The sequence below is a fragment of the Petaurus breviceps genome, unplaced genomic scaffold (assembly GCF_028583685.1).
Source record: "Petaurus breviceps papuanus isolate PSGF00001 unplaced genomic scaffold, PetGlider_PUasm1.0 551, whole genome shotgun sequence".
NCBI lineage: Eukaryota > Metazoa > Chordata > Mammalia > Diprotodontia > Petauridae > Petaurus > Petaurus breviceps.
In genome coordinates this window covers 395,503-412,248 of record NW_027186372.1, presented here as the reverse complement: position 1 = coordinate 412,248, position 16,746 = coordinate 395,503, and the positions used below count along the sequence as shown (strand labels likewise).

Here is a 16,746-nt window from a genome sequence, read left to right as displayed (position 1 = left end):
GAGTGATGCAAGAAAGTCATGGGGGAAAAAAGAGTCAATAGCTTAGTAAAGGAGGCACCAAAATAAACACTTAAAAAAGAATAAGTAAAATGTCAAAAAGAAGCACAAAAAGCCATTGAAGAGAAGAGTTCCTTAAAAACGCAGATATGTCCAAAAGGAAAAAGAGGTACAAAAATTCATTAAAAATAAATGGCTACTTAAAATGTAGTATTGACCAAATAGAGAAAAAAAAAAGTGCAAAAGTTCACTGAAGAAAATAACATCTTAAAAATTAGAATTGGGTAAGTGGAAACTAATAACTCCATGAGACACCAAAAAAAAATCAAAACAATTTTAAAAAGAAGAAAATGTAAATATCTCATTGGAAAAAATGAACTAAAAATAGATGAAAAAGAGAAAATTTATGAATTATTGGACTACCTGAACACCATGACCAAAATAAAGAACCTAAACATCATCTTTCAAGAAATTATCAACGAAAAACTGCCCTGATATCCTAGAATAAGACAATACAAATTGTATATTATATACAATATATAAATTCTATAGGTAAAATACAAATTGAAAGAATCTACCAATCATCTCCTAAAAGATATTTCAAATTGAAAACCCCCAGGAATATTATAGCCAAATTCCAGAGCAACCAGATCAAAGAGAAAATATTACAAGCAGAAACAATTCAAATATTGTCAATATAACACAATATTTACCAGCTTCTACATTAAAAGATTAGAGGGTTTGGAATATGGTATTCCAGAGGTCAAAAAAGATAGGATTATAACCAAGAATGAACTACCCAGCAAAACTGAATATAATTCTTGGGGGCAGGGGAGGGTCTTTGAGGTACAGGCTCTGGGAACCCCCCCTTGAACTCTGATTAAATAAGTCTCATTTGATGAGGCATTTGCATAAAGCAATAGCTGTAGCTGAGCCTAAGCCTCTGTTACTAGACTTCCCACCCTCCAGTTACTCTCATCAAAATATCAATCCACCCTTGAACTGGCAGAGGCCACCATTGTCTGTAGCCTCCAGCACCCTCCCACCCTCAATCACTCACTGACCTCCTTGACTCTTCCTGAGGACCCTCCCCAAGCTCCTCCCCTAGACCACCCCTAGATTCCTCCCACGACCTTCTGTATATAAAACCCCATCTTGTCTCCATGTCTGTGAGAATCCATAGAATGTTTAGAGCACCATAGAAAGACCTAACACAGACTTACTCTGTGTCTAATGCAAGCAAACTTTTTTTTTGTCTTTTGGAGGGCAATTGGGGTTAAGTAACTAGCCCAAGTTTACAAGGCTAGTTTTTTTGTGTGGCTGTTAAGCGTCTGAGGCTGGAACCGAACTCAGGTCCTCCTGACTCCCGGGCCAGCGCTTTACTTACTATGCCACCTAGCCGCCCCCTCAAGCAAACTTTTAATAAACTTGTTTATTAAATTTACTTGTTTTTGGCTGAGAAGTTCATTCAGCAGGACCCAACGTGCTGGTATTTTGCGGTCTCCAGAGCAACCCTAACCCTCTTTATGGGTAACCTCTTCATACAGGATTGACTTCCTGGTCCATTTTGATATCTTTAAAGGTGTAGGTTCTGCTAAAACGTCTGGTGAGGGTAAGGGGTGGGCCTTTAGGCCCAGAATCCCTGAGTCACATCTCTTGTCAATCAATACAACAAAGACTTCTGAAAATCATTGTTGATGGTTAAGTAGTATTTTCAGTGTTTGAATGGAATGCACCTGGAGGAAATAGAATCAGTCTTTATTATGTGATCTATGTTCCCTTACAGCCCCCAAAGTAAAATTGTAGGAGTTGTTGATGACTGGGAAACATGAATAGCCTCAAGGGTCTTTATTCAAAGAATTTGATTTTATTCAGAGGAAAGCAGCTTGCTGTAGTGGAAAGAACATTCGATTTGGTGTCAGAGAACTTTCATTTGCAGTACAGCAAAGTAGAGAGATGAATTTGAAGTCAGAGAACAAGAGATCAAATCCTGACTCTGTCACGTCACTCAAGAAACAAGTATGTATAAAGTGCCTACTGTGTGCCAGACATTGTGCTAGACTCTGGCGAGACAAGGACAGAAATGAAAAACAGAGTTTACATCCTATACAGGGAGACCAGATACATACATACATACATACATACATATATATTATATTTTCTATATATGTGTGTGTATATATATATATATGTATGTATAAACAGAATGAATACAACCAGCTAGAATTTATTAAGTACCTAATAAGTGTTGAGTACTGGAGATACAAAGTGATACAAAGAATAGCAAAACCTAAACAAAAAAACCCACAGTCCTGGCTTACATGGCTCTCACAATCTAGCAGGGGAGACCCTATGCAAACAACTATGTGCAAACAAGAGAGAGGATACACTGGGACCCATCTCAGAGGAAAGGGACGAAGATTCAGTATAACTAGCATGGGTTGCTTGCAGTAGGTAGGACTTTAGCTAAGACTTGAAGCAAGCTAGGAAAGCCAGGAGGTGAAGAGGAGGAGGGAGAGCATTCCAGTCAGGGGAGATCGAGGTGGGAAGAGGAATGTGGCATCAGAGAAACAGCAAACAGGCCAGTCAGTTTTACTAAACTGCAGAGCATGTGTAAGGGTGTAAAGTAGGAGAAGACTGGAAAAGGAAGGAATGGTCTGATTCATGAAGGGCTTTAAAGCCAGAGGATTTTATATTTGATCCTAGGGGTGATAGGGAGTGAGTGGAGTTTATTGAATGGGGGGAGAAGGGGACATGTCTAGATCTACACTACAGGAAGATGAGTTTGACAGCTAAGGGGCAGATGAATTGAAGAGGGGAAAGACATGAGGCAGAGACACCTAGTCTAAGCACAAGATGATCAGGGTCATTGTCATGTCAAAAGAAAGAAGGCAGTGTGTAAGAGAGATGTTACTAAGGTAGAAATGACGGGACTTGACAAGTGGTTGGATGTGCAGGATGGCCCAAGCACAATGCTATGTGACACCAGTCACCTACAGGACCAGGCAGATGGTGAATGTACTATTTGTAGTGGACTCTTGTCAGTGTGGTTTCATGGTTTTCTCGTGCTTCGTTGAGCAGCATGTGAGTAGGAACAAAGTCAGCAGATAGTAGGAATGATCCAAGGCTCAGGTTTAGGGCAAGATTTTTGATAGGGTAACAAAGCAAGGAACTTGGGAGAGGAGGATAGCCAAGTTGAATTGGTTCATCATGGGGTGAAGAGAAAAGAGTGTAGTCAGTGCTGGGGTGACAGCCTGGGGAAGAACTATGGGCCAAGGGATTTGACTAAGGGATAGACATGGTGAGTCCCAAGAACAGATTTTATGGTTGCAAGGTAGAGGAAGAGGTGAAGTGTCAACAGATTTTTCTCAGATAAAAGCATTTCAGCGTCCAAAAACACTGAATTGGAACACTTGTGGGTGTTGGCAAGATCAAGGATATGACAATCTCTGTAATTAAAAAAAAAAATATATATATATATATAGAGAGAGAGAGTCTTTCGTCTCAGTCTCGGCCAGCAAAGGGCTGCTCGCGGACGGACTCCTGCCTGCGCTCTCCGCCGCCACCGACATTGCCTGGGCCTTGGCCGATGGATCTGTACCCTCCATGCCCTAGTCACACGCCGCCACCATGGTGAAGCTAGGGAAGGCTGCTAAGAATCAAGGGGAGCCCAAGAAAATGGCCCCTCCACCAAAGGAGGTGGAGCACAGTGAAGATGAGGACATGTCAGAAGAGGAAGAAGAAAGCAGTGGGGAAGAGGTTGTAGTTCCTCCAAAGAAGGGCAAGAAGGCTGTAGCCACACCAGCAAAGAAGGTACCACCAACCAAAAAAGCTGTTGTTGCTACCACGCCAGCCAAGAAAGCAGCCGTGACCCCTGGTAAGAAGGTGGCCACCCCAGCCCCCGCCAAGAAGGTGGCCACTCCAGCCACCAAAGCTGCCATCACAGCAGGCAAGAAGGGAGCCACTCCAGCTAAGCCAGCCCCCAAAGCAGTAGCGCCTCCAGCCAAAGGGGCAAAAAATGGCAAGAATGCCAAGAAGGGGGACAGTGAGTCTGAAGAAGAGGTCAGTGAGGATGAGGAGGATGAAGAATTTGAGCTTCTCAAAGCCACAAAGATGGGAGCAGCTCCCGCCAAGCAAGACTCTGAGGAGGAGGAGGAGGAGGAAGATGAGGAAGATGAGGAGGAGGATGATTCTGAAGAAGAAGCCATGGACACCACACCTGCCAAGGGGAAGGCTGCTGCCCTGAAAGCCACTGGAGGGAAACCTGGGGAGGCCTAGGAATCCGAGGAGGAGGAGGAAGAAGATGATGAGGAGGATGATGAAGAGGAAGATGATGAGGAGGAGGAGGAGGAAGAGGAGGAGGAAGAGGAGGAGGAGGAGGAAGAAGAGGAAGTTCATGTGAAAGAAGCACCTGGAAAGAGGAAAAAGAAATGGGCAAACAGAAGGCCCCCGAAGCCAAGAAACAGAAACTGGACGCTGAAGCATCTGCCAATTTCAATCTCTTTGCTGGTAACCTGAACTTCAACAAAGCCGCTTCTGAGCTTAAAACCGGCATCACGGATTCTTCACTAAAAAGAACCTCACGGTTGTGGATGTCCGCATTGGTGCCACCAGGAAGTTTGGCTACGTGGAATTTGAATCTGCTGAAGACGTGGAAAAGGCTCAGGAACTCAGTGGCTCCAAAGTGCTTGGCTCTGAAATTAAGCTGGAGAAGGCAAAAGAAAACAACAATGACCGAGATGCCAGGACGCTCTTTGTCAAGAACTGCCGTATAAAGTAACTCAGGAGGAGCTCAAGGAGGTGTTTGAAGACGCGATTGAGGTCCGACTGGTCTGCACCAAGGATGGGACCCCTACAGGAATTGCCTGTGTTGAATTTAAGACCGAAGCAGATGTGGACAAGGCCTTGGAAGGGAAGCAGGGCATGGAGCTCGACGGCAGAGCCCTCGTTCTGGACTACACAGCAGAGAAGAGCCAAGGGCAAGAGAACTCCAGAGGGAAGAATAATTCCTGGGGTGGGAGCGACTCCAAGACCCTGGTGCTGAACAACCTGGCCTATAGCGCCACTGAGGAGAGCCTGCAGGAAGTGTTTGAGAAGGCCACATCCATCAGTCTGCCCCAGAACAACCAAGGGAGACCCAAAGGGTATGCATTCATTGAATTTGCCTCCATGGAAGATGCGAAAGAAGCTTTGAATTCTTGTAACAACATAGAGATTGAAGGCAGGGCCATCCGCCTGGAGCTGAAGGGACAGAAGGCGGCCAACACAGCCCCCAGGAACCAGTCCTACAAAACCTTGTTCGTCAAAGGCCTGTCTGAAGACACAACAGAAGAAACATTGAAAGATTCTTTCCAAGGCTCAGTGGGCGCCAGGATAGTCACAGACAGGGAGACGGGGTCTTTGAAGGGGTTTGGGTTTGTGGACTTCAACTCAGAGGAAGAGGCCAAAGCTGCAAAAGAGGCCATGGAGGATGGGGAGATCGATGGAAACAAAGTCACCCTGGACTGGGCCAAGCCTAGCGGCTTTGGAGGCCGAGGGGGTGGCCGTGGAGGCGGCGGTGGGGGCCGAGGAGGCAGCAGAGGAGGCCAAGGGGGCTTCGGAGGCAGAGGCCAAGGAAACTTTGGAGGCAGAGGAGGTTTCCAAAGAGGCCGAGGTGGTGGAGGAGACAACAAGCCACAAGGAAAAAAGACAAAGTTTGAATAGCTTCCCCTCCTTTTTTCCCCTGCCATGTGAACGGACTCTGGGAGTTTAATCCTGTCGTCTAATCACTGACAGAGCCTTCTGAGGACATTCCAGGATGGAGGGGCAGCCTGACGGCGTCTTGGACAAACCAGGATGACATTTCTAGGAGAGCGTGGCGGTTTTGACTGGACGGATGTTCCATATAAACTTTTTGCAGAGACGGGTGGTAGCTGTGGGAGGTCACCTTTTTGTCTGAGTTGTCTTGAGTTTATAATGTTATGCCCCATGTACAAAACCATTTTTTTCCTACAAATACCTGTAGTGGTTTTTTGTTTCATTTTTATCCCCTTTTTTTGCTGTAAAAAAAAGGCAAATGTTTTCTTCTGGTTCCTGCTTTAGCAGCCTGTCTTAGGACACATTAAAAGGGCCTAATCTGGTGCCGGACTGTTAAAAAAAAAATATATATATATATATATATATAAAACATTTATATAGCACCTACTGTGTGCAGGTATTATGCTAAGTGCTTTATAACAATGATCTCATTTGATTCTGAAAACAACCAGGTGAGTTAGATACTATTCTTATCCCCATTTGATACTTTAGGAAACTGAGACAAAAGGATGTTAGGTAACCTGCCCAAATATAGGTAATAAGTATCTGAGTCACAATTTGAACTCAAGTTTTTCTGACTCCAAGCCCAGAACTCTCTACACTCTACTACCTAGCTGCTTGTAATTACCCATGGCTCTTTGTGTCTTGTTTAGGTGAGTTGAAGGAATATGTCATAGCAAATGAGTAAGTTGAGGAAATGGGAGGTTAAGGCTCTTGAGGAAGTATCCATGTGTGGTGAAGTCCTTTAGTATGAGGGGGTAGGGGCTGAGGAGGAGAGAAAAACTGTGAGCCAGGCACTGAACTCATTCAGGAAGAAAAGAGTTACTTGGAGATCTGTAGACAACAAGTACAAGAATCTTGATTATCTAATAAAGATGTATTGAATGTACCTCAAAGGAGGATAAAGTAGTCAGTGATGGAGGTCCCTCTCCCTCTCTGATGGAGAGACTAGAAATAGCCATGGCAAGCAAGGAGTATTCCAATGCCCCCACCATAACCTGTGAGTTGTAAAGTCTACCAAGTAAACTTTTGTTCTACCATGTCAGTTCCCAGGCCTCCATATTTCTTCCTTTCTGTATCTTCACCTTGTGAAGCACAGGTTTTCCCCCTCCATCCATTTTCCTTCCACTCTCCCTTTCTGACACCCCTTTATCTGTAGCCTTTCCCTCATTAGTAAGTAAGCTCCTTGAAAGGAAAGATGTCTTTTTTGCTTGTATTTATATCTCCAACACTCAGCACGATGCTTGTTACATAGCAAATATTCAATAAAGTTTAATATGTTAATATTAATTGTTAATGCTAACAATGTTAATGTTAAAATATTAATAATAATGTTTAAAATGTTTATTAAATAATTATTGATCTATCATCCTAAAATGTAGCATCCAAAACTAAATATAATACTTCAAATGTGGTCTGACCAGGGCAGAGTATGATGGGACTATGACCTTCCTTTTTCTTTAAAAAAAAAAAATATATATATATATATATATATATATTTATAAACTTAAAAAAAATTAACAATTCTTTAGACAAATGCAGCAAGTGTGCTCTGGCTTTTTCTCCCAGAGCTAGGCTGCTTCCTCTGTTCTTCAAGGTTCTAAACCCTAAGGAGTTTATGGGTTGTCTTTTCTCTATTTCCATCAGCTTAAGATTCCCACCGCCTGTGTTTCCTCTATGTGTCCATAATTAGTGCCTAAATTCCATTTAACCACTTAACATTGAGTAGCTTTTACAAAAAGAATATTTACTTGAAAAATATAGCAAGAAGAAGACCCCAACTCAATATCTGAGAACAGTAGGCTTCCCTTAGCTCAGTTCCTGCATAGTATCAGACCTACAGAGTTCATGTCCAAGGAAAACACCATCAACTGTCAGTCTGTTAGTCAATCAGCATTTATTAAGCACAAAACAGATGTGTGACCTGAATATTAAAAAGATGTTACTATAAAACTTTAGAATAAACCAGGTAAAGCATTTTCAGAGCTGGAGTGAGGAGTGAATTCTTATCCAAACAAGGAATAGCAATTACAAAAGATAAAAGGCTATTTTGATTCCATGAACTTTGAAGAATTTTTTATGAACAAAATGAATGTCACAAAGAAAAAAATCTTCATAGAAAATATCTCTGATAAGGATCTAAAATTCCAAAAAAATAAACAACTAGAAGAAACCTAAAAGTCCAAATGTCATTTTCCACTAGGAAAATGGTCATGGGATATGAGCAAATAGATCTCAAAAGAATTGCAAATTACTAACGACCATATGAACAAACATTCCAAACTACTAAGACAAATGCAAATACAAACAACACTGAGACTTCTTCTCATACCCAGAAAATTGTTAAATGTTTAAAAAGATAGAAAAAACTCAGTGTTGGAAGGATTGTTGACAGGCATACTAATTCACTGCTATGTTGTAGATTTGTCCAACCATTAGGGAAAGCAGTTTGTAGACATGTGAAAAAGTGGTGAAGTAGAAAAGGCTAATGGACTTAGAATAATAATGACCTGGGTTCAGTCATAATGCCCTATTTGCTGTTGTTTACACACAGTACTTTATCTCCAGAGTCCATGCCTTCCTACCAGTTATCTATAATGCCTTGCTCTTACTCTAAAATGATAATTAGTGACACTTGTCTTCCTTACCTAATAAGTGATTTACTTGTAAGAAAGAATTCTGGAAACCTTAAAGAGCTATATAAATATGAGTGAGCTATAAAAATATGAGTTATTCTCATCTTTGTGACAGTTATTCCTGCTCCCTCTACTGTGTCATTAGGAACCAATGTTTCATTAAAATGAGGGGCCAGTCACTCTCAGCAGTGTTTCGACTGGATGTCAGCCAAGATTCAGAAATAATAAAAGCCGTCATTTCTCTAGTGCTCTACATCTGTTCACCATTTTGATCAATGACTAGAATGAAAGCAGAGATAGCCTGTTTATAAAATTTGCAGATGGCACAAAGCTGGGAGAGATTGCTAGCATATCGAACAAAAGAATGAGGATCCAAAAAGATTTCTCTAGGCTAGGATGATGGACTAAAACTAAGAAGATGAAATTTAATAGAAAGAAAAGTGAAAGAGAAATTCAAAAATTTAACCATATATGAAGCGGATGGAGGAAGTGTAGTTGGACAATAGGGCATGTGAAAAGAAGCTGGATTTAGTGGACGAATGGCTCAATATAAGTTAATGGTATGTCATGAGAGCCAGAGAAGCCAATTCAATCTTAGGCTAATTGGAGATGTTTGATTTCCAGAAAGAGGAAGGGCCTGCTGCACTCTGCCTGGCCGGACCACATCTGGAGGGCTGTGCTTGGTACTAGCTGTATTTTTGGAAGATCATAGACAAACAAGAACGTATCCAGAGGAGAATGACCAGAATGGGAAGGCTCAGCATTTAACACAATGCCTGTTACATAGTAGGTGCTTTTTATTAACAGAATATTTATCGACTAACTGGAAACAATGTTGTATAAGATACAATTGATGGAATTGGGGACATTTAGTCTTCTAAAAAGAAAAATGGGGTGGGGGTGGGAAAGGGGGCTGGGAAAAGAAACATGGTAGCTGTTTTCAAGTCTTTAAGGGCTGTCCTGTGCCAGAGGGACATGTGTCTTTCTCTACTTGGTCGCCAAATGGCCTAGTTAAGGTACAATGGTGCTCCAACTAGCCCAGGCCTTTAAGGTTTATGAAGACTTTCCTCACAATAGTCCAGTGAGATAAATTGTTCAGGGATTATTTTCTTCATCTGAAAGATGAAGAAGTTGAGAATCAGAGAAGTCACATTGCCAGTAAATGTCAAAACTGATACTTTTGATTCTTGAACTTTTTCCACTAAAGCACTATAGCTTTGTAGAAGCCACAAAGAGGACATTTCTATTCAACTTAAGGAGAAACTTTATGTCAAGTAGAAATAAAAGTGATCATGAAACTTAATAGTTCTTCAATTGGAGACTAGATGAGCATTTGTCAAGGATGTTATTCTTGCTCTGGTATGGGTTGGACAACATACCCCCTAAGGTCATTTCCAGTTCTGAGACAATCAAACTAGTCTAACAATTGTTCACTATACACTACATCCCATATTCCACTTCCATGCCTCTGTACAGTTGGTCACTCATGTCTGGAATACATGTCTTCATAGTAAAATCCCCAGCTTTCTTCAAAGCATAGTTCAGGCATCAGCTCCCACACAAGGCCATTCTTATTCTCTCCATATTGTTAGTACTCTCTCTTTCTTCAAATTAACAATAAGAACAGCCAAAAATTTTATAGCACCTGGGCAGGTAGGTGACACACTGAAGAGAGTACTGGACTTAGAATCAGGAAGACTCATCTTCATGAGTTCAAATCCAGACTCAAACACTTACTAGATGTGTGATTCTAGGCAAGTCACTTAGTCCTGCTTGCCTCAGCTCCTTATCTATAAAATGGGAAAGGAAATACCAAGTCACTCCAGCATCTCTGCCAAAAAAGACCCCAAATGGGGTCATGAAAGGCCAGACATAACTGAAAAATGACTTAACAACAATAAATATATGCACCGGACACTGCTAAATTTTTTTACCAATATTATCTCATTTTATCCTCATAACAGCACTGGGGGTAGGTGCTATCATCATCCCCATTTTACAGATGAAGAAACTAATGCAAATAAAGTTTAAGTGATTTGCCCACAATCACACAGTTAATCCCTGTCCTGGCTCTGTTCACTTCATTTTGCATCTGTTCATATCAGTTTTCAAGTGCTTCTTTGTGTTTATCACGATTTCTTATAGCACAGTGATAGTAAGCTTCTAAGACAATATTTGAACTTAGGTCTTCCTGACTCAGACCTAAGGTTCTATCCACTGTTCTACCTAGCAGCCTTTTATATACTTCAAATTCACTTGCTTAGATACATGTTGTTTTCTCCCTGCCCCCAGAAGAATAGAAACTCCTTGAGGACAGAGAGTATTCATATTTGTCTTTGAATCTGCATAGTCTAAAACAGTGTCTCACCCATAGTGTTAATAATAGGATGATAATCAGGCATATTAATAGCTACTGGATCTATAATTTCACTGGTAAAAGAAATTCTCTGGTCAGGAAACTGCTCCTATCAAGGCAGGTCAGCATTTTCTCAGAATTTGTGGTATTATATTGCTGCCCAGAACACTGAGCAATGAAGTGGCCACATAGCCAATATATGTCAGAGGCAGGGCATGAATTCAGGCCTTCCTGGCAGCCACGGCCAGTTCTCTATCTACCACAGCAGGCTCTCTCCACTCCTAGCTCATACTAGGCAACTCATAGATGTTTGTTGAATCAACTTAAATCAAATCAACTGTCTCATTTGAGCCTTAGAACAGCTCTCTAATGGAAAAAAAAAAACAGGGGCTGTGATTCCATTTTTACATAAAAAAAGTGAGATGCAATCAATCAATCAATCAATAAGACAGCACTTAGTACATGCCAGGCTCTATGCTAATCATTGAGTATACAGAGAAAAAGCAAAAACTTTCCTTACCTTCAAGGAACTTAATTCTATAAGGGGAGATAACAGATATAAATTAAAACAGGAGAGACAAATACAGAATAGCTTTAAGACAGTCCTTTGGGGGATGGCACTGACAAAATGAAGGAGCAGGAAAAGCCTCCTGGAGCAGGTGGCTTGTCTAGAGTCTTGATGGAGAGGGAGAGTGATCCAAGTATGGAGAACAGCCATTGCAAAGGCTTGGAGATAGGGGATGTTTGTGAGAGGAATAGTGGGCAAGCTAAAATGTCTGGTTCATAGACTCAGAGAGGACATTACTCACTGGTGGTCACACAATTAGTAATTACATAACTGGCACTTGAAACGAGATTTTCTAACTTCAAATCTAAGGTGCTTTGCACTGTACTAAGATGTTTTATCTATTAAAAAACAGAATAGATATAGGAACTGGACCTATTATTTAATTGACAAAGGGAATTAATTCCCAATGAAACTCTTTTGACCAATGCAGATCAGTCTAGGTAATTTATGATCTTAAAGAGAGAGATGCTTAGGAAGACTAAGTGGTGCAGTGGATAGAGGCTGGGCCTGGAATCAGAAAAAAACTCCTGTTCGTAAGTTCAAATCCAGCTTCAGACACTTACTATCTGTGTGACCCTGGGCAAGTTACTTAACCCTGTTTGCCTCAGTTTCCTCATCTGTAAAATGAGCCAGAGAAAGAAATGGCAAACCACTGCAGTATCTTTGCCAAGAAAACCCCAGATGCAGTCATGAAGGATTGAACATGACTGAAATGACTGACCAACAAAAAAAGAACACTGAGGCATTAACTTGTCTTGTATGGGCTCATGTCTTCCTGGCTGCAAGACCAACTTTCTATCTTGCAACTCCACATTAGAAATAGAACCCTATCATATAGAATAAAACATAAGAATGAAACATAACAGCATTTATTGAACAGAATTATCTCTGGAGCATCCTGTCCCTCCTATTTCCCTAAAATTCCACTCAATTGAAATTGAAATCATCTGCAGGCTAGTAATTTCCACGGCAACCGGCTTCATCAGTGGGAGCCTGAAAATCAAAACAATAGGTTGAAAATTCATGACTGGCACAAAATTAAACAATGACACTGCAGCTGTGGCCATTAGCAGCTTTTTGAAGCCCTATGCATTTCACTACAAGGAGGCAGAATAAGCTGACTTGAGAGGTGGAGGTAGGATTAGTGTGGTGCCCTGGCTTGGGTATCTAGAAAGTCCTAATTGTACCATTGTTATTGTGTGACCACGAGAAAGTTGACTCCCTTCTCTGAATTTGTTTCCTCCTCTCAGAAATAAGAGAACTGGACAGCCAGGATCTTCTGGATCTAAATCCTTTTATCCTCTGAACCTCTGACCTGCCTCCATCACAGGGCTGATAAGATCGAATGCTATAATGTATATGAAAGCTCTTCATTGTCCCCAAGAGCCCAAGGCAAGTGAATTGCTGTTATCTATCAAAAATATTTTTTCATCATATTCTTATTAATAATTAAAAATGACTTTGCGTTGTCATAGTGAAAGTTTTCCAAAATATGCAGTCCTGGTTCATATAATTATAAGCTGTTGGCTCTTGGGCAAGTTTCTTCTCCATCCCTCACCTCAGTTTTCTTATGTCTAAAATAATGCAGTTGGGCTAGATGCTTTCTGTTTTGATATTTCTATGTTCTTTGGTCCAAGTCTCTTTGCATCTCTGACAATCTATGTTCTCTCTTCTGAGATCTCTTCCAACACAGGCATTCTGTTTTCTAAGATCCCTTCCAGATCTGACATTATATGTTCCACGTTCTTCAGTTCCTTCTAGTTCTAACATTCTTTGTTTTAAAGTTTCTTCTAGTTGATATTCCATAACTCTAAAACCTGGGAAGAATCCTGATTGTTAGTGAGGAAAGAAGATGGTACCCATCCCCGTTTGGGGGCCATGGTTTTCTGTTCATGTCTTTCCCTCCCTCCTTCTGAAGGTCTTTTCTTTCCTTCGAAGTTTTGTACTTCCAGTCTTTTTAAACTTTTCCAGGGGCCAGGACAGGGGATGGAAGTTGGGTCAGATAGAAATATGGAGATATTCTATAGACCAAGGGAAAGATCAGGTCCTCTGAGACAAAGACTAATGCTGAAGCCTGAGCTAAAGAAATGAGCCTGACCCCTGAGCTCACAGGACAATGGGAGAAAAGAATGAATAGTTCAACATTTAATGATAGCTCATTTCTAACAAAGGGATGTAATTTTGGTAACAGTTTCCTGTGATAGCCAAAAGTGCCCCCTCGTTTGGGTGATGGTTCCCCTACTACAAGGGTATGGATATTGAGAAGACACATGGATAATGATATGAGCAAAAAATGATATAATATCAGGGCAGTGAACACAGTGGTAGACATGATTGATAAGTGCAAATTCGCTTCACCAACCATGTCTAGCCAGCCCTAAACCAGATCCTGTTTAACATTTCATTCAGCTGTCCACCGAGGCCATTTTTTATATCTGCCCTGCTGCCATGTGGATATCTATGTCCTCTCCTCCCCCTTTCCCCCTCTTGCTCTAAGTACAATAATCAAATCAATATTTCCATAGCTTCTGGAAAAAGAGTGTTAATTCATTGCTCTACAGATAAACTGTCCTATTTTCTTTGTCCATTATTCCCCAACATATACTGTCTTCCCCTAGTAAAATGGAATGCCCTAGAAGTCAGGGTTAGGGTTTGACTTTTGTGCTTGTATTCTCAGAATTTACCATAGTGCCTTTCACAGTGTAATCATTTCATAAATTATTTTTCATCCATTCACTTCCCACCTCTAATGTGATCTATGTGATCTTGGGCAAATTACTTAGCTTCTCTGAGACTGGATTAGTTCATATGTAAAATGAGAATCATAATAGTCATGGGACTTACTTTTCAGGGTATTGTAAAGCTCAAATGATATAATTATATAAGCACTTTGCAAACCTTAAAAGTAATTTAATATGTCAGCTATTGTAATTTTTAGGATAAGAACAGCAACTGGGAGAGAAAGGTAATGGCATTTGAGGAGTAAGGCTCATCATGATACATTACAACAATGGATGGGACTAATGCCACCCTATAGAGGGGTCTAAATAATTTGAGTGTAGGTGCTTAGAACATGTAGCCAATAAAATTTTCGGTTGGGCAGGGTTTAGGAGTTTTATTGACTGTGTAGGTATTAATATGCCTGGACTAATCAGTACATTTTCAGGTCTTTTGTTAATTAGCTCCACAAGGAAACCCAACTAGCACACAAAAGAGCCCCTCAGGTCAGGATATTTTTTTTCTAATCCATCCCCACCTTCTTCAATAGGAAATCTCCCAAGTTTCTGAGATATTTAAGTTGAAACAGGTAAATTCCTTTCAGCCTCTGTCTTAGCCTTGGCACTAGCTGCTAAGGCTGTGAAAATTACCTTGAGGCTTTGATAAGCTTTAAATGACAACACTGGAAGGGACCAGGAAGAGCTGGAAGCTTTTCTTCTGTCACCCTATTTGTCCCTGTTTGCTTACACTTTCCACCTATTAAACATTGTAGAATGTGTGGTATTGCCAATAACTTCCATGGCTTCCACTGAGCCTCAACTTAACTCCCCCCTACCGGAGGTCCTTCATCTTCCCCAGCTGCTGGTGCCTTCCATCTGAGTTAACCTGTATCTACTCTCTCTATTTTTTTTGCACATATCTAGTTATTTACATGGTGTGCCTCCTTTAGAATGTGAGCTCCCTGAGGACTGGGACCATGTATTGTCCCTTCCTTGAATCCTACATACTTAGAACAGTGCCTGGCATATACATATTAAGTCTTTTAAAGAGTTCTTCTTGACTTCCTGACTGCTGCAACAAAAGAGGAATCAGTAATTTAAAAAGATTCAGTAGTAGCTTATAACTAACTTATTACAATTTACAGTCAAGAGAATATTTAAATCTTATTAGTACCATAAACTAATTGCACAAAACTGTGAATCCTACATTTTACATTTCACCTAGACTCTGTACTATCATTCCCTTTTCAAACACAGAACTCCTCTGAACCTCACTTATCCCCTTCCACAACCCGCTGGTTCTACATCTGCCACCACCACAATCAACCTTTCCAGAGGACATCTTTGGGTAGTCCTTTACCTAAGATCACACACACACACACACACACACACACACACACACACACACACACACAAACATAAAAGGAACAAAGTGCACCAGGTGTGCCGGTATAAGCCTACCCAGTTGAGTTCACACTCTAAATGGGGATTTTGGGGTAGAGTCACTATGCTATCCAAATCGAGCAGGATGCCTCCTCCTCCTCCTCTCACTGGAGTCACAAAATACCACCTTAAATAGTGAAACCCAAAAGGGCCAAAATGGAAGTTGTTTCTTCCTTTTAAAGATATAGCACCTGACTCCCTGCCACTGTCTTGGATTAAGGGCTGACCAAGGAACCATTAAGGAGTTTCCACATCATTATAAAAGGCCAACTATTTTCCATGCTGAGCCGCCACATGATCCTAAGATGCCAGGGAGTTTATCAACTCCAAAAAGCCTAAACAATGAGTAAATGTGTCTTGGGGTGTCTAGAAGTTCCCAGGAGAGCTCTAGGTACATATTTCATGTAATGGCCACATAAAGACCTCTTCAGTCACTTCTGCCAAAATATAAAGCAAAATCATTGTCTTGGCATTTAAAGTCCTTCACAATCTGTCTCCAGTTTATATCTTTAGGCTTATTATACATCATTCTTCCTTACACATTTTTCCAGTCTATCCGACCCACTTGCTCCCCCCAATTAGCATTAAACCTCTTCCTCTCTACATTTACACAGGCTAGCTCCCCTATCAGGAATATTCTCCTTCTTCATCTCTTGTTATCCCTACCTTAGTGGACACCCAAGATTATTTTGAATTTGTAGAACTCCACTAGAAATGTGTAATGGAAAGACTTTTCCCTCCTTCCATGTTCATGACTGCTTTCTATCAGGGAGAAGGACTCTTTTAATTAGATGCTAAGCCAGAATTCCATGGATATGATAAAGAAGTGATCCTTTTCACTCAGTTCTCATCTTCCTGCTGGTCTTAAGATATGACAATGACTTTTCTAAGCTTTGGAAGGTGGAGGTAGGGAGGTGTCCTTAACCTCCTAGACAAGCCTATGTCTTGGACTGTGGCATTTCCTATTTACGTATTCTTTCCTTTGGTACTGCCCTTGTGAGATCTTGAAAAGTAACATCTTGAAAGATGGAAGCCCTGGGCACCCCAGTCATTGGGTAACAGCTACAAGAGCAATTACAGCAGCAACAGTGGTGCGGGCAGGGGGGGAAGCAGCCTGGCCCAGGTGGAAAGAATCACTCACAGAGAGAGGGAGAGAGACCTCTGAAAGGAAGATCCTTCTTGACGCTGATCAGCTGTGCTCAGTGGAGTGGAGGGCTCTTTGCAAATGTCCTG

At 41.2% G+C, this 16,746-nt stretch overlaps 1 pseudogene; it reads left to right on the top strand.

The window, feature by feature from the left end:
• The first annotated feature begins 3,494 nt into the window (after positions 1–3,494).
• LOC138172604 (nucleolin pseudogene) lies at positions 3,495–6,116 on the top strand (annotated as a pseudogene).
• The last annotated feature ends 10,630 nt before the right edge of the window (positions 6,117–16,746 follow it).